The following is a 15718-nucleotide window of genomic DNA, read 5'->3' on the forward strand; positions in this document are numbered from 1 at the left end:
CAGTTAACACATTTTCAGCTGAATAAGAGGTTTTGGTTACTTTCCCCACACCCCACACAAATAATATCTTGAAGACTTTGATCCAAATGCAAAAACTACACAGATGGCACATGGCTATTCTAACAAAGAAAGGCCTTGAGAAAACTGTAAATTTATTAGTTTAACACTGAACCTCCTGTTTGCTGGAGCTTCAGACTGTTGCTCCATATCACAATAGTGCTTATAGTTCTCAGTGTAAACTACCATATTTTTCGCCCTATAGGATGCACCGGCCCATAGGACACACCTAGTTTTTTGGGGGGGAAAATCAAGGAAAAAAAAATTTATTCCCCCCGCCCCAGGTTTGCACAGCCATCCCCAAGCTAGAAGAGGGAGACGGAGCACTCCATCTCCCTCTTCTGCCTTCAGGGACAGCCTCTCTAGCCTCCGTGGGGCAGCGGCTTGCCCCGCTGTCCCCCGAGCTTGTGGGGCTGGCGATGGGGAGAAGCAAGCTTGCTTCTCCCCACCGCCCGCCTCCAAACCAGGTCGGGAAATAGCGGGGTGGTGGCGCTCTGCCTCCCTGCTATCCCCCGAGCTTGTGGGGCTGGCGATGGGGAGAAGCAAGCTTGCTTCTCCCCCCCGCCAGCCTCCAGATCAGGTCGGGGAATAGCAGGGTGGCGGCACTGCACCTCCCGGCTGTCACCCGAGCTTGTGGGCTGCAGGCTGCTGCCCGTAAGCCTTGCGAGCCCGTGGGACCTCCCGTCGGGCTTGCAAGGCTTGCGGATAGCTTCCTGAAGCCTGGAGAGCGAGAGGGGTTGGTGCGCACTGACCCCTCTCGCTCTCCAGGCTTCAGCGAAAGCCTGCATTTGCCCCATAGGACCCACACACATTTCCCCTTCATTTTTGGAGGGGGAAAAGTGCGTCCTATAGGGTGAAAAATACGGTATATCTCAATCTACATACGTTAACTTCTATGTTAACCAATTAATCAACTTATCATAATACTATTTACACTTGTGATGGGCTGACAACACTACTGATTTTGTTAAGCGAAGATCAGGTTGCTGACATATATGCATAATACTGACATTTCACATATCAATCAGTTATTGAAAAATATTACACTATATGCATGACAGTTGAGGTCCTTAAAAATATGTCATAAGAAACCTGATTTTAGGATTTAAAGCTGGAAATACTCTAAAATACAAACAAACACTTATGGGGAAAATTTTCCACAAATGATCAGTTTTCACAAATGAAGCCTAAGAGTAGGCTCATTTAGTCAAAAAGGCATGCAGAAGTGCATATTTGGTTACTGGAATGAATTTGTATAGCAGATCTAGAATTAAGCATGCACATACATGGGATTCATGGGGGGGGGGATGTTACACACAAAACCTTCAGGTGGGCCTTAATTTATTAACTATGCCGCAATAACTATCAATTCAACCAAATGAAGGATAATCATACTAAGTGCATATTTTGTTTACATTTATTTAAATAGTGGCAACCACAGAGCATATGGAGGAGGGAGAATACTTTCCTACCATACCACAGCCCCCCAAATTAAGTGTCACCCCCACAAGCTACTATTTGCCCTAGGAGGAAAGTAACTATTGGTGTCAAAAATAGCTTCCCTCTATGGGCAAAAAGCAGCTGTTGGGAGTTAAAACTTTCAGCTGGGATGGCAGGATGGGGAGAATGGATTAAACCCCCTCTGCCCGGGCCATGGCCCTATTGTGGATCAGTGGTCCCTTGACTGCTATTTACAGAACAAAATGAAAAAAGACAAATACAAAATATGTAAGTTAGCCCTCACAATGGGTAATATATAGATTATGAAGGTTCCACTATGGTCCTAACATATTGCTTTACAGCTTTCCCTATGAGAGAAACTACTGTTCTTGTTGATTGCAACGAAACACTGCCCTGAGATAATAAGGTCTCAAAAGCAGATGTTATGATCAACATAGCAACAGTTACATGCAACACCTCCCCCAAGTTATATGCAGAAAGTTATCACCAACACATGAGACTACTTCAGAATGAAGCTATAACCATGGAAACTTGAGATATACAGGGAACTAAAAATCGAATCAGCCCAGGCTAGGCTACTATCCCTCCCTAAAAGCACCTAGGAGCACACAGATCTCCCCCATGATGCCTCCACTGGGCTTCACAACAGTTTTAGAAACTGATATATAAGCTAGATGCCAAATAGCACCTTAAAACTAGGTTACAGTTGCCACAATGGAATGTCTATTCGTCAGTGGGTTGGACTATAAGACCCTCGGGGTCCTTTCCAACACTACATTTTTTTTATTGGGTTTTATAAACAAGAATCGTGTTATACGAACAAATATCTATGAATCTATGATCCCAACTACATTGCTTGACTGTAGCTTGCTCTTAAAATAATTCACTTGTCCCAGACACAGTGGAAACTGTATTAACTATGAACTAAGGCAGAGGTTTTTATACTTTGGTCGCCAACCTGGTGCCCAGAAATTTCTGTCATCAAAATTAGACCCATAGCAGTAGCAAAACATGCCTGGCTAATTCCTAACAGTGCTTCATAGCAAATATCTCTGCAGCCCTAGGGCACTCCTTCTCTAGGTCTAAGTAACAATGGCCTTTAAGCACAGGCAGCTCTTCCCTTATCTCAAGACATGGGTTGCAGCATTATGCACACATACAATCCTGAGTGAGTATTCAAGAGCTGAAAATCAGCTCTGTTCTACACAATTATTTCAATAGCTCAAATCATTTGTATCTCCCTAGTCCTTCAGTCCCAAGCAACTTACCCTTCCACAATGAGCTGGTTAGGCTTTGAAGAAATCTTGGTTTATCCTGAACTAAATAATATAGCTCCTCTCACTTTGGCCTCCAACTCCCTGCTCTGTGTCCTAACACTTTTTGCCACAAGAGTCACCAATGCTTTGTTCATCTTACTAGTGAAAGCAAGCAGTAGAAGTAGAAATAACTGGCATGGGGTTAGTTGCCAAACTGGAAAGACAGGAAAGATATCTTTGACAGAGTGCAGGGTACATTTGTCTCAACTCATGGCTAAATGAAGATGCCAAAGTCAAGGAGAGCTACAGGAGTGTCCCTAAGGTTTGCTGAAAAACTGGCACCTTTAATGTATGTGTATTCCACTTGAACTGCTCACTAACATTTAGAAACGTATAGAAAACCAGGGATTTCATTGGAACGTGCTCCAATATGCCAGCCAATAAACGTTTCCTTTCATTGCTAATATAGCATGCATAACCAGTTCATTTACTCACAGATATTCCTGCTATGTGAACATCCACAACAGGTTGCTACATAGTAGCAACTAGTCCTTGATTGTGGAGTGTTGAATCTTGCAATTCAATCTACACTGCAAATGAGAAATAAAGGATAAGCAGGAATGCTGTGCATGCTAGTTTCTTCAATGCTTTGGGTAAGTGTTAGATCAAGAAACATTATGGAAAGCCAAAGAAAAAAACAAAGCTAGTTAAAATTTGACTTTGCATATCTTTGTCACTATCCCCCCCCCCACAAAAGATAAAAAGACCCTCAATGTGAGATTCCTAAATGTTATTTGTCCAGAATTTCTTGCAGAAGTGTCCACTCTTAAATGAAACAAACATTTATAAATTCAGTATTCAGGAGCATAACAATGCATTCTGAGGTACTGCCCTTTTGACAGAAATGTTTGATCAACAGTCTGATGGAAGAAACTTAAAAAAAAAAAATCCAAACAGGGACTAATAGCTCCAGCACTGTGGCCAACATTTCCTCTTAATAAAAGATTCTTGTGTCCAACGCTGTGTGAGCACCATTGTGGAGCATACAATAGTTGCTCTTGTTAGCCCCCATATACTGCAACATCTCTGCTTTGTTGGAAGTACAAGCTTTATTAAATCACATTCTTTTCAGAACTCAAGTTTTACAAATGGAAGAAGATATAGCAGACACAAAAGATAACAATTGTAGATAAAATGTGGACATATACCTAAGCTAAGCTTTTCTGGTTAAATAATATCAATAGGAGCTAGAACTTTGAGCTTTGCAGAAGGGCAACATAGCAAGATACAAAGAAAACACTAAATATATGGAGTTAATTTTTAATTTTGTACTATGCTTGCATCAGAGCCTTGCAGACATTTGAAGTAATATAGCAAAAAAACACGGGATTTATTTAAAACTATATTAACTTAAAACCAAATATTTTATATAGTTGAACCTTAAAATATAATCTAATATTCAGAAGCACAGAAAACAGGTTCAAGATGATCTACATCAGGAAACAAAAACAAAAGAAGATGCTCCACATACTATGATTATTTAAATCAATCCAAGCTGGGTGAAACATCCAGACAGACAACAAGAGTACTGCTCAGTCAAAGCTTACCAATTACAGTAAACACTTTTTAGTTTTGTTTTCAAAACCAAGTATTCTATAGTAATAGCATCCTCGCTACAGAGAATGAATGTTTTAAGGTTCAGCAGTTATCATTCCCACCATTTCTAAAGTGAAGAGACAAGTGCAAAACCTTATATAACCAAAATGTAAGCATCCATACATAAGAGGAAGTTATGGGGATGCTTGGTGGCCAATAAATGCTGGCTGACTGGTTGGAGGATGGAGAAGAGAAGGGAAGTATGGATGAGTGCAGAAATGGAGTATCATGGGAAAGGACATGACAAAGTACCATGGACACTGAATAGAGCCCCACAGTAGCATTTTGTTGGAAGTCCCACTTATTCTATATAGTAAGTAACTTAGATTTCTGACTGCTTCTGTTCAGAGACTGAGCTACCTGCAACAAATTTAATCTAGTCTGGCTCTGTTTTTGTCTACTGTTAAATAATGGATGCAAACTCACCAACTGGAAATAAATGTGGGCATGACAAAAGAACGATTAGCTTAGACTGATAGTGCACTCCTGGTTCTACAGCTGTGTCTGGAATTAATTCCAGATTGCAACAGCAGCCAGGGTACCATTGAAAAGGCCACAAAACTTTCCACTTAACACCCGCAACTGTCATTCATGTTAAATTATTGTGCACTGGGCTGTATTGAAAAACAGAAGTATCAGTATGCATATAGCACATCCAAAAGCATTTCCAGTATCATCGCCGGCATCTTTCAGGTACAATTTAAGGTACCATTTTGGGTCCAAAATAATATGGGTTGAATTATCAGAGAAAGTATTTGTTCATCCAATGTGTCTCATCACAATGTCCAAGTTCCAACAAAGACACCCACCTGTATGTCTTATCTGGCTGGCAAGGGTGTGTACAAAGTGGTCACTTTGAGGCACCTATAAGAATGGACTGTTATTTTTCTCGAGTGTCAAGAGCTCAAAAACATTTATGAATCATACAGACCAATTTGGCCTGGATTTTAAAACTGAAGACTAAGTTGGGTGAGATTGTGCTAACACTGGAAACTTTTCATCAGTTTTATCCTACCTGTTTTATATGGTTTTAATATTAGCTTTCCTTTTCCTGGCCTCTGATATAAGCAGGCTGCACATTTAAAATTGTTGCTTCCTAGTGATTTTCTTGAAGGCTGGAACAAGCTTAGCCATCTCCCAGGGAAGACCAGTTCAGGTTGGGACAAACTGCTTCTTGTTCTGAACTAGAAAATATAAGTATTATATAATATAGTTATTTGCAATAATACATAATTTGCTGTTCTTAAAATTAGAGGAAATCCGTTCAAGTATCAACTTTTGTTATAGTTTTGGCTACTTCACAGAAACTAGAGCCCTTAAAAGAAAAAAAAGAATTAACATATTTCAACGTTTGGCGCTTTAAGTTTTCTTCCATAGTGTGGAGAACTCCAAGGAATATAAATATTCCACCTGACGAAATGGAACTGATGGCACTGTTGCAACAGTATGGAACATGTTCACCACGCCAAAAAAATTCCTTTATTTATCTAAGGATCATGAAACATAGGATCATGAAAAGAACAAGACAACTAAGTTGAAGATATTATCTGAGCTTAGTGCAAAGTAGTTACCGTATTTTTTGCTCTATAAGACTCACTTTTTCCCTCCTAAAAAGTAAGGGGAAATGTGTGTGCGTCTTATGGAGCGAATGCAGGCTGCGCAGCTATCACAGAAGCCAGAACAGCAAGAGGGATTGCTGCTTTCACTGTGTAGCAATCCCTCTTGCTGTTCTGGCTTCTGAGATTCAGAATTTTTTTTTTTCTTGTTTTCCTCCTCCAAAAACTAGGTGTGTCTTGTGGTCTGGTGCATCTTATAGAGCCAAAAATACGGTATATTAAAAGATTCATCAGGACCACATGGGGCTAAAGTTTGTTTTTCAGCAGAATCCCAAAGCAGGACCTCTATAAAAAAGGGATTGCCTCACTGACCTTCAAGCACTGGAAACTATAAAGAAGGCATGTGCCAATTTGGCAGAGCTGACTTGAACACTAGAGATATGTGCTAAAGGCGAGTTCAACCCCTCATCAGAAACTCCCTGTTTTTTACTTTAGGCAAGACCACACTTCAAGATAAATCATGGATTTATCCCACAATATCAAAGTCAAAGGTCTGCTTTAGAAAAGTACACAGATGGGTGGATCTGAACAGGTCAGGGACGAGTCAAAGCCGTATACTTCTGATCACTTAATATCATAATATTTTAAATTATGTTTTTGTATTGTTCATATAATGGGATGCATGCTTTTGCAGCACTAATTGTCGTTTAGAAAATACCAAACATTAAAAATGAAAGTATCTCAAGATTACAAGCATTTCATTCTAACAGAACAGAGTATATTATTCAATGCTATACATCACCCTGAAGAGGAGCATTAAATCCGTAGAGAGATGCAGTTAACAGGCTTGGCTCTTGATTCTCACTCAAACTGGATGTGAAATCAGAATGGTCACATATGCACACATGAGTGAGTGCGGTAATAAATACTTCTCTCAGAAAGTGTTGAGTGCCTTTGGTACTTAAGAGAATGGTAATAGATTCAACTACCGTAAGTTGTTGTGCTTGCAAAAGCCAGTATTTTTGCGGGGAGAACCCTGAGAACAGAGCATAGGTTGTGTGTGTGTGTGTGTGTGTGTGTGTGTGAGAGAGAGAGAGAGAGAGAGAGAGAGAGAGAGAGAGAGAGAGATAGAGAGAGAGAGAGAGATCACTCCATCTAGGAAGCAGAAATACTTGCATTGGCAGAACCATACTGCAATGTTGAATTGCACCCTACTGTTTTTCTAGTGGGGGAAAACAATCATTACACTCTCTGATTTAAACAGCTAGTGGCCAGTGTCTACCATCCCTTTTAGGGGCAAAATGTGCAAACATGTTGTGGCAGCACAGCTCCAGAATTTCCTGTCTGGCTTTCAGTTCATTTCTGGCATTGAATTTGCCCTATTCACCTAAGTGTAAGATCTGTATTGGGACATTTACTATCTATTCTCCTGAACCTCTCAGTGGCTTTTGATACCATTGGCCATGCTTTTCTTACGGATTGTCTCCAAAAGATGGAAACTGGGGGAACGATGTTGAAGTGGCTCCATTCAAACCTGAGAGGACGCAGAAGGTGGTGCTAGGTAATTATGAGGTTCTGCAAGATTGTTTAATATCTGCATGCAACTGATGGCTGAGGTGCAGAGCTCTGTATGCTGCTGATACCTATCTCTCATTTCCATCTGATCCTAGGAAGGGAGCTGAAAGGTTGAACTAATGCTTGGTAGCTGTGAGGCACTGGAACAAGCTGAAGCTTAAGTCAGACAAAACATAAGTACTGTTAGTGGATGGACTTTGGTTTGGAGTGTGTTTTCGATGGGGTTAGACTCTAACTGAAAGACTATGTTTGTAATTGGAGGATATTCCTTGATCTCAAGTTGCCTGCAGACGGCAAAGGTGCAGGCAGGCAGAGGCTTTTTGCTGTAGCACTCATCCTGTGGAATGCCTTAACAAGGGTCAAACTATCACTATATTGTTTTTGGTGACTAGTAAAAACATGTCTGTTTTAAAAGGCTTTTACCAGACTGTTGGTGGCTTTGGGCTTTCATATGAGAGGGTGGCTTTAATGTCAGTATTTGTGATTTAAAGGGTATAGTTATGTAATTTATTATTATGCTTCAGGTTGTAAACCAGCTTGAGTTCCTTTCCAAATTAGGCAGAGTAACGTTTTGAAAACAAACATAAACAAAATAAAAGGCTGGGAGCTTGCCATACAATACCACTTGGAAAATACTGATCAACCCTTCCCCAGTCAGTTGAGAGGCGGTGGGAACTACCTGTGCAACTTTTAATTTAAAAAAGGAGAAAATTTGATGATTTTGTACCCCGTTGCTTCCTTAGTTAGCCACTAATACCAACTGTTTAATCCAAATTCCTGGCCACTTGATAAGAGCAGTAAAGCCACTCCATCTTCCACAGCCACACTTCTCATGCTGGCAAGGGTGAAAGGGAGAGGGAAGGAAAAAGTAGTAGTAGTAGTAGTAGTGGTAGTAGTAGTAGTAATATTTGTATCCCGCCCTCCCTGGCTGAGGCTGGGCTCAGAGCGGCTAACATCATAAAAGTACTCCTTCACTGTGCCAGCTCCTGGGCTGACACAGTAAAGAGCCCTGGATCAAGCCTGCTGCACCAACAGTGACCCAGCAGCAGTCCACCAGCACTAGAAACATCAGGTTTTGGTGTGTGCTGCCAGTGGTAACATGTACCTGCCCTTCGTTGGCAGGGCTTCCCCTCCAACAGCAAAGCTCCCTATCAGCAGAGGCTGGCTCAGCAGGGCAAAGCTGGGCACTTTTGCTCTATCCAAAATCCTTCCAACACAATGCATCAGAGGACTTGGTTGTTCTATGCACTAGGTAATAGTGTAAAGGATTTTTTTTTTACCAGGAAGCATTTTCATATGTAATTATCTTTGCTGAAACTGTGAATTAAATACACCATAACTGGTTTCAGTAATATCAATACTCCAGTATGTAGTTCTTCACTGCATGGATATTTCAGACACTGTCTTCTCAATTGACTACACATTGTGGCAAGAAACCAATTCATTCTCCACTCACCAGAAAGCAGAGCCATTGTAAACATCCAACAGAACTAGTAAGGCAAAATGGTCTAATGGTGACAGTGTTGTTTGCTTTTACAAATTTGTTTCTGAATTTTAAACTTCACTATCTTATGTCAATTCCAACTCAGGTGGAAAATGCAAGAGTGAACAAGCTTGCATCAACGGACTAACAAAGTATAGTATACACATAAACAGCAGCTACTATATTAAGAAGAATAAAGAACGGAAATGATAGTGGCAAGAGTGGTAAAAATGTTTCAGGGCTTAACATGAAAGGTACATAATTCCCCCCCCCATAAGTTCTCTTTAAAGTTGTGAAAGAAGACCTTCTATTTATAAATTCAGAAAAAGTTAATATTTAAGACAGAAACTACCTTAATGACAAATATTAGAGTATTCCTCATTTTTTCCATAAAAAAAGCTTACAATATACCTTTATCCAAATCCAGAAATATGGACTATTCAGATATAGTGATTACAAGTCAGTCACCTTTGCCATTTAATTATCAGCAATGTGTCTCACATAGATATTTACTTTCTCACACCTCACATATCTTAAGTTTCAAAGTCCAGTTTCTGTTTACATTTGAAGTAAAGCACTAAGTTTACTGCCCACATATTTTCAAGTTGGCTTTGCAGGCAGCTATGGATTGCCCTGACTACTCCAGTAAATAAGAATTGTGAAAACACAGATGGAAGAACTGATCCCAATAGTGGCTGGCTTGTATGATGCCATAGGGATCCTGCTTGTCTCCTATACAGTGGTACCTCAGGTTACAGACGCTTCAGGTTACAGACTCCGCTAACCCAGAAATAGTACCTAGGGTTAAGAACTTTGCTTCAGGATGAGAACAGAAATGGCACCGCGGCAGCAGCGGGAGGCCCCATTAGCTAAAGTGGTCTTCAGGTTAAGAACAGTTTCAGATTAAGAATGGACCTCCGGAACGAATTAAGTTCTTAACCCAAGGTACCACTGTACTGTTTAAATATCCATGTGAAACTGCTGGGTGATGTTGCCTATAAGTTTGAGGTTTGGTGTCAAAGCAAATTATAGTACTCAAGTTTCTTTCAGATTTTCCCATCTGATCCTAAGGAAGTATTAGATGTCCTAAATAGGTGTCTTGGATCACTGAGGGACTGATTAGTGAGTGAACAAAATAGTAATGCAGACAGATGAAAGTGCTGGCTGGAATTCTGAAACTGACTTTTAGATGCAGGCTATTTAAGGCTTTACTTAAAGGATGGACTGCTCCCATGTGAATCTACTGTTAGACATAGATCTTCCTCTATGTTCATCTACTATTTAAAGTATATTGGAGGAGGGATTACCTTTCAAGAGGCCACCAAGTCTAGAAGTCACTTCTGAGGAAAAATCAGATCCATCCTTTCGGGCATACCAACAGCTAGTAAATGTGCCCTTGGAGTGCTTTGGTAGCTCTATTTTTGAAGGGATCTCCATCTTTGGCTTGATATTTTCTTTGTTTCCTTGCTAGGATTTGTTTTGCTTACAGCTACTGGTTTTAATCAAATAGCTGTTGATTTTAATAGAGACAATAGTTGTTTTAATATATAACTGATTGTTGGCTGTCTCATGGATGCTTTTTTATTCAAAAGCCAGAATGTAAAATATAAATTTAAAGTGCTGTTACAACCACCATAAAACTAGATATATTCTAAGATGTTCACCAAGGACATGAATGAAGGACTGCTAAACACTGGCATTTTCAATCAATCAATCAATCAACCTTTTTATTCGACCGTCAGTCAGAAAAAAATACAAATACATTTGTCAATACACAGTTAAAACATCCAGGAAGATTTTAGAGCTTAGCCAACACTAAAAGGGCTAAACAGATAGCCCCATGTCAATACAGTCAATTATGGTCTTGCGACGCTTAAAGGCTAAACAAAGAAATTTGGCCACCAAGAAAGGTATAGCTCTAGTGACATTATTCAGCAAGGGTAAAACCTGGTTTTCTCCGGGTAGGAAGCTAAGTTGACATAGGAGTGGGTCTATAAAGTTTTGTCTAAGCTCTGCATAAGAAGGGCAAGTCAAGAGAATGTGTTCGGTGGACTCAACCACACCGATAGCACAATGACAGGTTCTCTGGGCGTATGGTACTCCCCTGTACCACAATATCGCAGAGTCAAGGACATTTAATCTAGCCGCTGTAAGAAGTCTGCGGTATTCCACATAGTGGATTTCTGCAAGGTAGGGGGCTGGTATGGTCCGATAAATCTGGTCCCCTAGGAACATCCCTGGTTTTACCTGGGCTATGTCCTCTTGTCTGGCAATATCACTCAGTCTCCGGGAGATCACATCTCTAGCTTGATTGTACATCATAGACTCAAAGTAAAGGTGAGACAATCCACAGGATTGAACCTCGTTAATGACCTCCCTTTCCCACGATGATTGAAAATCATCCCTCAATATCAAGGGGGCAATACCCACTGGTTTAAAACAAAGTTTGAGCCATAGCCAGAGCTTCGTCTTCAAGGCCACGTACCGTAGAGCTTGCCAGCCGACCTCTAATCTCATGACCGCGCCCGCTACCGAGAGGGGAATCCTAAGGATGACTTTAAGGAATCGCGTTTGAATAGAATCCAGTTTCAGAAAATCCCTACGGGAACCTAAAGAGATGCCTACCAAAAGAAGGGGGAGGATTTTCATTTGAAAGAGTCTCAAAGCTAACTTCACTGATTGGGCCTGATTCTTAGCATATAGAGATCTAATCTGGATGGCTGCTTTATATGCATTTGTTGTTATATAGTCTCTATGGGCCAGAAAAGACCTATTTGACCGTATTACTTGTCCCAGATATTTAAAGCAGTTAACCTGCTCTAGGGGAATCCCGTTCATCGACCATCGATGGAGTCTCGGTCGGGCAGAGAAGACCATGATCTTGGTCTTAGCGTAGTTGGGTTGGAGCTCATGCTGAACACAGTATTCATGTAGAGCTTGCAACATTCTCCTCAGTCCAATAGGGGATCTGGCAAGAAGTGCGGCGTCATCCGCGTACAGAAGAACATTCAGAGATCGGCCTGCTAATTTGGGGGGGGGGGGGGAATGCATCATTGGCCATGTGAGACACCAGTGAGTTAATGTAAAAACTAAACAATGCTGGGGCCAGTAGACAACCCTGTCTTACCCCTCTAGTGGTGGTAACAGGGTTGGAGACTAAAGTGATTTTTCATTCCATGCGTCTGAAATTGATATATAATAAGGGATTTTGGATGGACCTAACACTTCCAAAGGTATCTGATCTGTTAAGTAGAATGTGCAGGAAACAATGTAATGAACCGTGTAGGCTCTACACAAAGAGTAAATGAGTAAGAAGAAACATCCCTGTAAATGTTGTTTACCTGAAACTTGCTCTTTGAATGACCGTATTGGCCTGAATATAAGCCTCACTTCTTTTTTTCCAAGTTCTGACCGTGAAAAGTTAAAGTGTGGCTTAAATTCGTGACCTTACAAAAATTGGCTTTTACAATATCACTGCTGAAACAGACATACGGTAAAACGGAACGGGTATGAGAGCCTGCAAATTTTAAAGGAGCTGCTTATATTTAGGTACTGTCTTTTTTTTCCTTGAATTTTAAAGGTGTGGCTTATATTCAGGCCAATATGGTAATGCTTTACAAAGTCCTTTGAAACCTTGTAAAGCATTAAAAATTCAATTGTGCAGGAAATCTCACTAGGGGCTATAATGTGAAATGAAATGAAAGTCACACTTGCCCCTAGAATGACCAGCAAACTGAAAATACAGAAACAATACAGTCATACCTCGGGTTAAATATGCTTCGAGTTGTGCTCCACAGCAACCCAGAAGTAACAGAGCACGTTACTTCCAGGTTTCGCCGCTTGCGCATGCGCTCAAAATGACATCACGCGCATGTGCAGAAGTGGCAAAAAGCGATGCATGCATGCGCAGATGTGCCGTCACTAGATACATTTACCTCTAGATGCGAACGGGGCTCCGGAACGGATCCCGTTCGTATCTAGAGGTACCACTGTACACTCTTTCCAAAACCTCATTTTAAGCTAATTTCTTCAATGCTCAACTGATTTTCTTCCATTTTCACCTCATTTTCCATTATTTTGAAGTTTCCTACATTGTAGGGAAAGTAGAAACTGCCTTCTCTTTGGAATATCCTTTTAAATAATAAAAAGCTTTGAACACATACTTTGGATCAACATACCCAATTTATTTAGTCTTTACTTCAGACTTTTTACTACTTCTGCAGCTCTTTTCAAAATTTATTCTACTTTGTCAACATCCTTCTTGAACTGTGACATCCCGATGTCTCACTAGTGCTGAATAAAACTCCATCTATACTTTTTATGGCTGCAATACTACACATATTTTCCTCGGGGTAAATGTACTGAACTCATTGGGACTTCAGACTAGAAATGTGTAAGATTGAAGAGAGAGCTGTGGCTCTTTTACATACACAAAACTTTTTAATTTTCTAACCTCAAACTAGTAATCTTGGGTGTATTAAGGAAGTTTGCTTCGCTGTGGGTTAAACCACAGAGCCCAGGACTTGCTGATCAGAAGGTCGGCGGTTTGAATCCCGGTGACGGGGTGAGCTCCCATTGCTCGGTCCGAGCTCCTGCCAACCTAGCAGTTCGAAAGCACGTCAAAGTGCAAGTAGATAAATAGGTACTGCTCCGGCGGGAAGGTAAACGGCAGTTCCGTACGCTACTCTGGTTCGCCAGAAGCGGCTTAGTCATGCTGGCCACATGACCCGGAAGCTGTACACTGGCTCCCTCGGCCAATAAAGCAAGATGAGCGCCGCAACCCCAGAGTCGGCCACAACTGGACCTAATGGTCATGGGTCCCTTTACCTTTACTAGGTTTTGCAATTGCAATTTCCTTAAGTTTTACTGCAAGCAGTTCCTTTTGACAGACGCACATTTCCTAGCTTTGGGTGCTGCATACCTTCCTTGGTATGCCAATTTTTTTCTTGCCAAAGCCAGTATTCACTATTATATAGGCATGACAGGGAAGTCACACTATGGCACAGATTCGCTTACACTGGAATAATGGCTGCCAAGACCCAGAGCTTTATTACAAGGGCCATATTCTTTATCCCCAGCACGGAGCCCCACCCAAGGGAACAATATCTTAAGGAAACAGCCAGAAGGCATTAAAAATACCAGGGCGGGTTGAGATTCATTCTCCACCTTCCACAAACATTTGGCCATGCCCAAGAAAGCTTGGTTCCTCATTATGAAAATTGTGCTTGAAAGACCTGCAGTTGGGGGGGGCGTGTGTGTGTGTGTGTGCAGTTGCAAACTGAAGACTTCCTCAGTCTTCGTGCATCTCGCCCAACATGTGCTCATGACAACCCTATTACACAACCGCAGGAGAACAAGACATCAGCCCACGACCTAGAAACCGTTTTCGGCCGCTTCAGGGTGGAAAGGGGTGAGGTGAGGAAAGCGAAGCGAAGGAGAGAGGCAACCTGCGTTAAGTTGTCCCCAAGGCTCGGTATTGCAACGAGCGACCTCAAACTTGGGCGGCGCTTCTCACAGCCGCCCGTGCACCTCCACCTCCAGGGTCTCTGACCCAGGCGGCGGCAGCAGCACATCTTTCCCCCTGGCTCCACAACTCGGCTCCGCCCGCGGTTTCCTGGCTCTCTCGGGCCTCCGCATTCTCCACATTTTTAAGAAAGGGTACAGTTAGCAATGCCCTCAAATAAATAAATAAAATAAACTCGTGCTCCAGTTAACACCCAGGCCCCTTTCCACTTGGGGGTGCGGGAAACGGAACAGGCCGCCCCACAACGTGAGCGCCGTTTCCCACCCGGCCGCCCTCCCTCAACTCTTCCCAAGCCGCACCAGGAGAGTATCCGCCGCCCAGACGCCCCACCCACCGGCTTTGCTTTCCGAGTCTCCTCCATCCGGCAAGGCTCCCCTCAGAGGAAGCCGCGGCACCCCAGGGGCCTCCTCGCCTCACCTCCCCTTCCCCCGCCCTCCGTGGCGCGGAACTGCCCCCTCCCGCCTCGATTCGCCCCCCTCCCTCGCCCCCCTCCAGAGCCTCTCGCTCGCGACCTCCCCGCGGCCAACGGTCACTCGCCCAACCCGCCGTCCCTCACCGGCACTCGGGTCCTGCCGCACGCACGACGGGCGGTTGCGCCTCCTCCCTCAGAGCCGGCTCGCGCTCACCACCTCCCTCTCTCCCTCAAGCCCCGCCCGCTCCGACGCCTCCCTGAGCAAATCAGCTTACTTGCTGCTGCAGGTCGTGGTGATGCTGCTGCCGCCCGCGGCTGTGGTGGCGTTGGTGCTGCCGCGCCGCTATATGCCCAACAAGCGGCTCTGGAGGAAGGAGAAAAAGAAGACGCGGGGGCGGAGAGAATAGCCCGCTGCGATTGGCGCTCGCGCGACTTTACGGCCGGCAGCGCGCCACTCTGCCCTACGCCGGCCGTCCCTGGTTGGTCGAGGGCCGCGGAGGCCCGCCTCCCGCCGTCCGCTTCGCGTCCATTCAGAGCGCGGGCGGGTTGGCTGCCTCTCAGTTGCGGAGGGAGCTTGGCCAATAGAGGGAGAGGAGAGGAGCAGAGAGGGTTGACTCTGCTGCGTCTCGCCTGGCCTCGCCATTACCTTGGAGGCAGCAGCTCTAGGCGGATGTCTGTAGAATGAGCATTGTCATAATTAAAATGCTGTGCACCGGCTGCGCCTTCGGCTCGGCATTG

General features: G+C 43.1%; 1 protein-coding gene across 9 annotated transcripts in view; it reads right to left on the minus strand.

The window, feature by feature from the left end:
- The window catches only part of FAR1 (fatty acyl-CoA reductase 1), a 37652-nt gene extending 22264 nt beyond the window's left edge, over positions 1 to 15388 (minus strand). The window contains exons 1-2 of one of the 9 annotated variants that reach the window (XM_081878937.1): positions 15256 to 15388; positions 5446 to 5614 (exon numbers count right to left, since the gene is read on the minus strand). The gene's annotated coding sequence lies outside the window, so the exon portion shown is untranslated. Of the gene's footprint in view, positions 1 to 5445; positions 5615 to 10351; positions 10529 to 14902; positions 15010 to 15124; positions 15228 to 15255 lie in introns of those variants that run through there. The other 8 variants (XM_081878939.1, XM_081878931.1, XM_081878938.1 and 5 more) reach the window with 8 other exon arrangements.
- Positions 15389 to 15718: the final 330 nt, after the last annotated feature.

This window comes from Podarcis erhardii, assembly GCF_964252035.2.
Source record: "Podarcis erhardii genome assembly, chromosome: 1".
NCBI classification, from domain to species: domain Eukaryota; kingdom Metazoa; phylum Chordata; class Lepidosauria; order Squamata; family Lacertidae; genus Podarcis; species Podarcis erhardii.